The sequence below is a fragment of the Rousettus aegyptiacus genome, unplaced genomic scaffold (genome assembly GCF_014176215.1).
Source record: "Rousettus aegyptiacus isolate mRouAeg1 unplaced genomic scaffold, mRouAeg1.p scaffold_m13_p_3, whole genome shotgun sequence".
Taxonomy (NCBI): domain Eukaryota; kingdom Metazoa; phylum Chordata; class Mammalia; order Chiroptera; family Pteropodidae; genus Rousettus; species Rousettus aegyptiacus.
Window position 1 is genome coordinate 138,330,973 of NW_023416306.1, and position 8,222 is coordinate 138,339,194.

General features: G+C 37.9%; 1 pseudogene; it reads left to right on the forward strand.

Annotated features, from left to right (window-relative positions):
- The first annotated feature begins 5,227 nt into the window (after positions 1–5,227).
- On the forward strand, positions 5,228–7,840 carry LOC118615102 (annotated as a pseudogene).
- The last annotated feature ends 382 nt before the right edge of the window (positions 7,841–8,222 follow it).

An 8,222-nucleotide genomic window follows, 5' to 3' on the forward strand; every position in this document is an offset into this window, starting at 1 on the left:
TTATTCTGTCCTAGAATTATTTTCTAAGCACACATATATAACAGTATGAACAAGACATGTTATAGCTTTGTAATCATTCATGGAATCTTCATGTTTGTTCGAATGACAATAAATACATGATACTTCCTTTCTTGATTTTTCCATTCTGTAAACATTTCTTCAATAAGATTCATTGTGGTTATTAGTGTTCGAGATCCAGAAATCCTTCAGGAACCAGGTAAAGTAGAAACCTATTGAATTTATCATTAATCCTAAATACTGTCAAACTTAAAAATAAGATTTTTAGTACATTTAATAACATCATTAACTTTTTGTGAAAAGCAGAATATAATTCAAGAAAAATTTTTCAGTAGTGTAGTAAACAATTATATAAAGATTAGAATCACAATAAACTTAATCACTATTATTCTGTCTTATATTCCTTAAATTTTTGTAAATGTGTGGGTTTGAAAAAGGTATAACATTCTTTCTAATTTATCTAGTAAATGTAGTTTTTCATAACATTTCTGTTAGCTGTCAAACCCTATTATTTTATAGTTACTTATTAGAAAGTTATTAATTTTTACATAAATCATTAGCTATTATAATTATGATTGGTTAATAAAGCATTTAACTTTTACAATCATAAACATATTTATGTTTCAGTGACTGATACTATGTTAGTACATAAAACAAATAAATTATTTTTTTACTCTAATAATATTTAGAATACTGACCTATAGCTGAAAATTAATATTGATATTAAAATTATTTGATTATGTCTTATCTACTTTGTGGTGTCAAAATATCCTTTTTATGAAATGGTTGTAAGTGTTATCCTTCCTAATGTATTTAGTTAGCAAAATAAAAACTTGGCAACTCTTATTAAAAAATTAATCCAAATGCCATGTTTTGGTCATCTCATCTTCCTAGTGTTATGCTCATTAAATGTGTTTGAAAACTGTACAATTACATGATCACTGATCATTTATAAGTTCCAGGATACTAAAAAATAGTATCAAAATAGATATTAAGCTATTTAACCTTCTAGAAGCTGAATCCGATTTAGTCCAAATCTGAAGTTTAGTGTATATCTAACAGTTACCTTTTCTTCCCAAAACTATTACTTTCATCTTATTCTAGGTTTTGATTCTCTTGGTGTTTTTGTTTTTAGCTGATCTGTAGAGTTTTCTTTTTTTTCTGAACTCCTAATGATTATATGTGAAGTCCTACTCATTTGACATTTAATCACTATATTTTTTTGTAACATTTCTGAGTCCAGTGTCTTGCAGTTCATTTAATTTTTGTGTACGTACATCTATTATCCTCGGCTCAATAATAAATCATCTGAGGTTAGGATCTACACCATTTTAGATCCCTGATAGCTCTTAGCACTTTGTGTCTGAGAGAACCTGTGCTTTGTGAATTACTATGTGAATGACATAATTCAATCTTTATTGATCATCTAGAGGGGAACAGTTGTTGAGTCTGTCTTGGAGAGAGGAAGTTGTAGTGCTAGAGAGATTTTGCAAGCTTTGTTCAATGAATTGGAGTGGAATGGGCAAGCCGCCCTGGAGCTGAGTCATCTGTGACATATCCATATTATTAGATCTTGTGACATGGGAAATCCACAAATGTTAGTGAGTCCTGGTACCTACTGTTTCAGAGCTCTCACAATAAAGAACATATATATGGATTATATGCCCCAATTAAATGATATAAATGAAAGTGACAGAATCAGAATTTGAATTTAAGCAGTTCAACTCCAAAGTTCCAGTTTTTAATTGCTACACTACACTGCATCTTCCTGATTCATACATAGAATCAGAGCAATCATTATCTAACCCCCATGTGCCCTAACAGCTAGAAAGATCAGCCTAAAATCCTAGACAGTGCCACTATACCCCTGCTAGGGCCCAGATGCTCATTTTCTAGACAACCAAAACTAGTTTCAGAGGGAGGACTATGTGTAGCCTTTAACTGAAGTTCTGGACGAAGTTAAGGTCCATGCAGATGTCTGGGGTGGTGCAGAGTCAGTCTGAATAGATAGCAGAGATTTAGCCTGCCCTATTGGTAGGGTGACCATATAATTTATTATCCAAGGCAAAATACCTTTGAGAGTAAGAAGAAACTCTATAATAATTATGCTGAAACTAAATAATGTAAACTAGGATTATCCCAGGCAGTCTTTGTAGGCTGAACCTGCCAAAATCTCCCAGAAAAGGGAAAGGAAAATGTAAGTAACCTTGGTAAATGTGGGAAGCCAATTGTCTGAAAGAGGATAAAGTTGGGGTAAGGGCATTATACCTAGGGACAGAAATAGAATGCAGTTAATGATGTTAGAAAGGAATTGAGCAAGTACATATGACAGAAAGAAACAAAAAAATGTATCTAGATACACAGAACAATATGGTAAGTTGAGTTGTGCATAAGTGAAAATAAATTAGAGGAACAAAGGAAGCTGAGAATGAATTCCAAACAATTATTTGGGGGGCGAGGCCAAGATTGATCAAATATCAGGTGGGTACATCACTAGAAGGAGTCTGAAGCAAATCAAGGTCATCAAATTCTCAAGGTGAACTTGAGAGAGAGTTCAGGTTTTCTCCATCAGGATATTCTTGGGGCCAGGATTTTTCTATATTGTCTGACAATGTGCAGGCATCTCTTCTCTGCTGGCTGAGTTTTCCGAAACCTCCAATGAACAAACAATAAATGTAAATAAACTTGGAACATTTAGGAAACCAACTATCTGAAAGAAGATAAGGTTGGGATAAGATTGGTGCACCTAGGAACAAAAACTAATGCAGTCGGTGTTGATAAGGAAAGAATTGGATGAGTATATATGACAAGAGATCCAAGATCCAAATGCAAGTTAAGTGTCAGTCAGCAGTGCACTCCAAATCAAAAACAATGGAAATTGTACCTCGCCCATCAGAAAGAAAACTTTTGTTGCTCCAAGACTTGCCAAGGACCTCATAAGAGCATTATGTGCAATTCTGACTTCTACATTATTTAAATAATGCAAAAAATTAAAGTCCAGAAAAGAACTACCAGACAGATTATAGTGGTGAGAGCATGGCCCTTCATAAAATTTAGTGGAGTGAGGGGGAAAGCTAAGGGTCGATTTCACTGGTTTTCAAGTATCATGAAGAATATGGACACTTATTATTTTGCTTCTTCACAGTAGATTGAAAAGAAGAAATATGCTGACATTACAGAAAGAGACACATTACTAATACTTAGAAAGAACTTCTTGACCAAGTACTGAGGAAAGGAAGAGCTGAAATCTCTAACCCTGTAATTTTTTTATGATAGAATAGAAAATCACTAGTCCTGACTTGTCGTTTTACAAGGGATTTGATGTAGGAGGTTTTGAGAAGTAAGTGGAAGAATCTGAGAAAGAGTATGAGGGTGCCTCATGGTAGATCTGGAAGTTCCGAAACTGGTTGGAGGAGGAAAGGAAAAGGCAAAGTCAGTTAACCATAAAAATGCTAAAGCAAACTTCCCCTTCTGAAAACTAGCTGGTAACACTCTGACATTGCCTATGACTTCACCAGTATTATCCCTTGTTATCCTACTTTAGTCCCAGGTGATTCACCTGGGTGAGGACTCTGCCTCTGGATATGAGTTAAGCATCCCTTCTCTCTTTTGAGCTGGGAGAAGCAGCTTCTGTAACTGTCCCTCCCAGAAACTTCCCTCAGCTTCCTTAAGCCTCAAAAGCTTTCTCTGTCTGGTCAGAGACCCAAGACAGAATGTTTATTGTGGTCTAATATGGTAACACTCTTGATTCATGGCAGTAGCCAGCATTAAATCAGCTTCAGTTAATGTTTAAGCTGATGTAGCAGTACACCTGATTCCTTTCTTGTTGCTGCAGGACATGACTTAGAGTTCAGCATCCAGACTCTCTGAGCCCCATTGCCACCAAACTAGAACCTCCCTCCCTCACACCCTGAAGCCCAGAATCTGCAGAATGAGAGCTGCAGTGGTATCCTCAGCAGTGAAGTACTGGTCTACTTAGGTGGGCGGGCTATTTTCTGCTTGTGACACAGCAGGTGATATAAATGGACAAGATGTCACTGAAGAGTCACAGCTTATCACTAAGAGGTAGAAAGTCAGCAGGAAAGAAAGGAAGCACAAACCTACCTTTTGTGATGTAGGTCTGTGCATAGTCACCCTGATATTTTCTCCGAAGCCACTAAGTTGAGTAAGAAAGGGAAAGTGTAGCACTAATTAATCCCTTTTCTTTCTAACGTGACTCTCAGAAAGGAATCCTGCTGCCTTTAAATCTTAGGCACTCGTTTTGCCTCTTTGCAAGCTCTAGATTTGCTGAGCTCAGTGGTTCCTACACTCATACAGCCACTGGAGATACAATGACAAATAAGACAGAATGTCTTACTCTCATGGGTTTATACCTAATGAGAGGAGACAGACTATAGGCAATAAACAAATAAGAAAATATCAGATGGTGCTAGAGAATAGTAAATCAATTGTGATGGGGAGTTAGTACTGGGGTAGGAGAATAGTTTGGTTTAAGGTGTTAACGACAGGCTCACTGAAGAGGTGACCAAAGAGGTTAATCAGTGGCTTGAAGATAAAAAGAGACAAGTGGGTAATGATGTAGGGAAAGACCATCCCAGTAGAGGGAACCACTAGTGGAATGGCCCTAAACTGGGGAGCAGACAAGTGTTTTGGAACAAAGAAGAGAGGCCCATGTGGCCGGAGCTAAGCAAGGTTGGGATATGAGATAAGTTTGTAAAGTTGTCAGGAGCCAGATCACAAGAGGCCTCATGGGCCAGAGGGAGAGTGCATTCAAAATGGTCCTAGAATTGGATTAGACCCTAGAGATCATCTATTCTTCCTTCTTTTTCCAGAAATGAGGAAACAGAGCCTAGAGAGATGAAATTTTCTCATTCCATCTTCACTAGCTAACCTTGGTATGCTCCAAGTGGAAACGATCTTATGACATGCAGTTCTTGACACTTTCCACTAATCTCTTCCTGAATACTAAAAAAACAGGACTCCTGAATGTCATTAAACATTTAAGTACCTAGTCTTTAAAGTATGCCACAATTGTATTCATATTCGGCAAAACTAGACAATCATAGAGGCAAAGTTAATCTTGTAGAGTAGATTCTATTTTCTACAAAGCAGGATAGTTTAAACATTTGCTTCTCATTAAGAGTTAAATTTTATATGAAAAACAATTTTATTTTTCACCAAGAACCTATGTTCAGCTGTCATACTTACCATGAAGGATTTTCATAGCCAGGATCACAATTCAGACTTATTGCTGCTGATCCATAAGGGCTGGGTAGGACCTGAAAGAGAATGGGGGGCAAGGCAGGGGAGTGTGTATGTGTATGTAAAATATAGATACTGGTTCATCAATTATTATAGCAATAGGGCAGCACTGCATCGTTACTGAGCACACAGACTATGGCATTCGACTGCATGCACGGTCTGAATGCCAGCTCTGCCACTAACTAGCTGTATGAATTTGGGCAGGTCCTCTAATCTCTCTTTCTCATTTTCTTTACCTATAAAATGAGGATTAAATAAATTAATATCCGTATAAACATTTAGAACAATGTTGGTTACATAATGCTTATTATAGAATAAACACGAAATAAGTGTTTCAAAGATTTAAAAAAGACAAAATGTGTGGAATTACCTTTTACCTACCTCGTAAAAAAGGGGGCTTATAAACATCTTTGTAGACCAGTTATTTTTGTCTCAATGGTGAGTGCTTAGTTTGAATTTAATATTGTAGACCAAATGCAACCCTTTTATTCAAGGATTGGGACACATTGTATTCTCACTACAGGGACATATGGTACAACTTCTATGTCTGGGAGGAGCTAACATTCAACTGTACATACAAATATTCAGAATCAGAAAATTATATTGTAACTTATGTACACACAGGACATATGTGTGTATCTACCTCTTGGTTTTTCCAACAGCAGTGACATCGCCTAAAGGAACAATGGCTTTTACATCCTCTGTGTTGAAAAGAAGGCTATATTGAAGAGGACATATGGATGGAGATTGATTCTGGAAGACCTGAGATCTTCTGTTCTAAAGGATTTGAGGCTGGTTTGATTAAACACAAATCCATAGCAAGAGATGTGCTGGTAGAATAGAAGCTCGTTTTCACTGCTCTGGCTCTTATTTAGGGTTTATAGCCCAAAGACCTGTCACCAGCCAGATGCAATGGAAGTGACACCCTCATTCTCTGGCCCGAGTCTCCCAGATTTCATGCTACTGTCCTTTTTGCTTCCTTGTGCTTCCCTCCTATTAGCCAACTGGTAGGCTCTGACAGACTTTCCGTTCTCTCTCTTTTCTATGTTCCTCCCTTTTCTCTCTATCTTTGAGGGAGACTGTGATGGAGAAAAGTCTCATTTCTTTCACCAGGAGATCTTGAATGGACAGGAAGAGCATCCTTTCTGTCTTTGTCTTGGGATATAAGCATAAATGAGGTGAAAGCTTAAAAATCAAAGATAATAAGGCTGAAAGAAACTTCAGAGTTCATTTGGAGCACTTCCTTACTGTTTGGTTTTTACGGCACATGTAGAAGGAGTTATTGTTTGTAAGGTGCACTAAGGTAAATGGAGGAGATTGTTTATAGCTGATGTGCCCAGCCTGGGCACCAGCTGCCCTGGACTCTGCCCTGGTCACCCTGAGGATTGAGGGGAACCAAGCTTTACAGAAGCTCTGTAATCTTTAAGGCTAACCCTAAGTATCAATATGTAGCTGAAAGCAAGGGAAAAGAACATTGAGGATTACCTAGAAGGATTATGATCCAGGCATAATTGCAAATTGCCTGACTTTAGTCCACATTTCATTAGCCAGAACTTGTCATATGGACACATCTGACTGTATAGAAGGCTGATAACTGGGTGTAGATACGTATCCAGAAGGAAAGAAAATAGGTTGAGTGAATAGCTAGCTAGTCTCTGCCACATAACGTATGTAACCAATGATGTCCAGGGACAGTGGCAGACTCGAAACTAAGAAATACATTCTTTAACCTATAGTGCAGTGATCTCCTCACCAAACCACACTCCACTGTATCTCTCATTTGTTCCCTACCTTTTAAAAAGACACAGCCCACAAAAGGTGGCAAAAAGGAAGCCAAGAAGAAGAGGTCGGTTCATTTTCTGAGAAAGACTGGTATGCTGTAAAAGCACGAGCTATGTTCGGTATAAGAAATACAAAAAAACACTAGTCTCGAGAACTCAAAGAACTCAAATTTCATCTGATGGCCTCGAGGGTCATGGTTTTAAAGTGAGGCTTGTGGCTCTGCAGAATGATGAAGTTGCGTTTAGAAAATCTAGACTAACTACTGACCCAAAGCTATTCAGGACACAGACTGCCTGATCACATGACATGAATCTTAATCATGAAAAAATATGCTCCATGGTCAAAAAAGTTGCAGATAACTGAAGCCATCAATGATTATTCGCTTCATCTGTTCCATGTTCGTTTTACAAAATAAAAATAAAAAGCAATAGATTGAAACACATCTTACACTTAACACCTACAGATCCACCAAATCCAGAAAAAGATGATGGAAATCATAAACCAAGAGGTACAGACAAATGACTTGAAAGAAATGGTCATAATAGATTCCAGACAGCATTGGGAAAGATGCGGGAAAGCCTTGCCAATCTGTTTATCCTCTTCATTAGAAAAGGATGCTGAAGAAGCCCAAGTTTGAATTGGGAGAACTCATGAAGCTTCGTAGTGAAGGCAATAGTTCTAGAAAAGCTCCAAGGATGACACAGATGATAAAGTTGAACAAGCCGATGGATAAAAGCCAAGAGTCTGCTTAAAATTCAGACTTAGTGGTGACAAATAAAAATTCTTACTTATGGGGAAAAAAGCAAAGCACACTCTAGTAAATCAAATTCTGGTATATCTTCAGTCCAGTTCTGGTCACAAGAAAGCCCAGTGCAACATGTGGGAATCTCACGAAGCCTTGCCTCTGGACATGACAGAGAATTTCTACTAGAACATGAACTCTTTGTAAGGAAATCAGCATCCCAATCCTAAGCCTTGCTTTTTCTTACTTCTTTCAGTCCTTCCCTTCCCCATTTGATTGCTTCCTGAGGACTGGGGGAGGGGTGCGCGGGGGGAGGGGGGGAGGAAGCAGCATGAAGGTTATTGCACAGTTCACTGCAAGCACCTGTCTCTCAGTTTTACCTCAGCCTTTGATTCCTATGTTTTCACTTCCTCCCCTT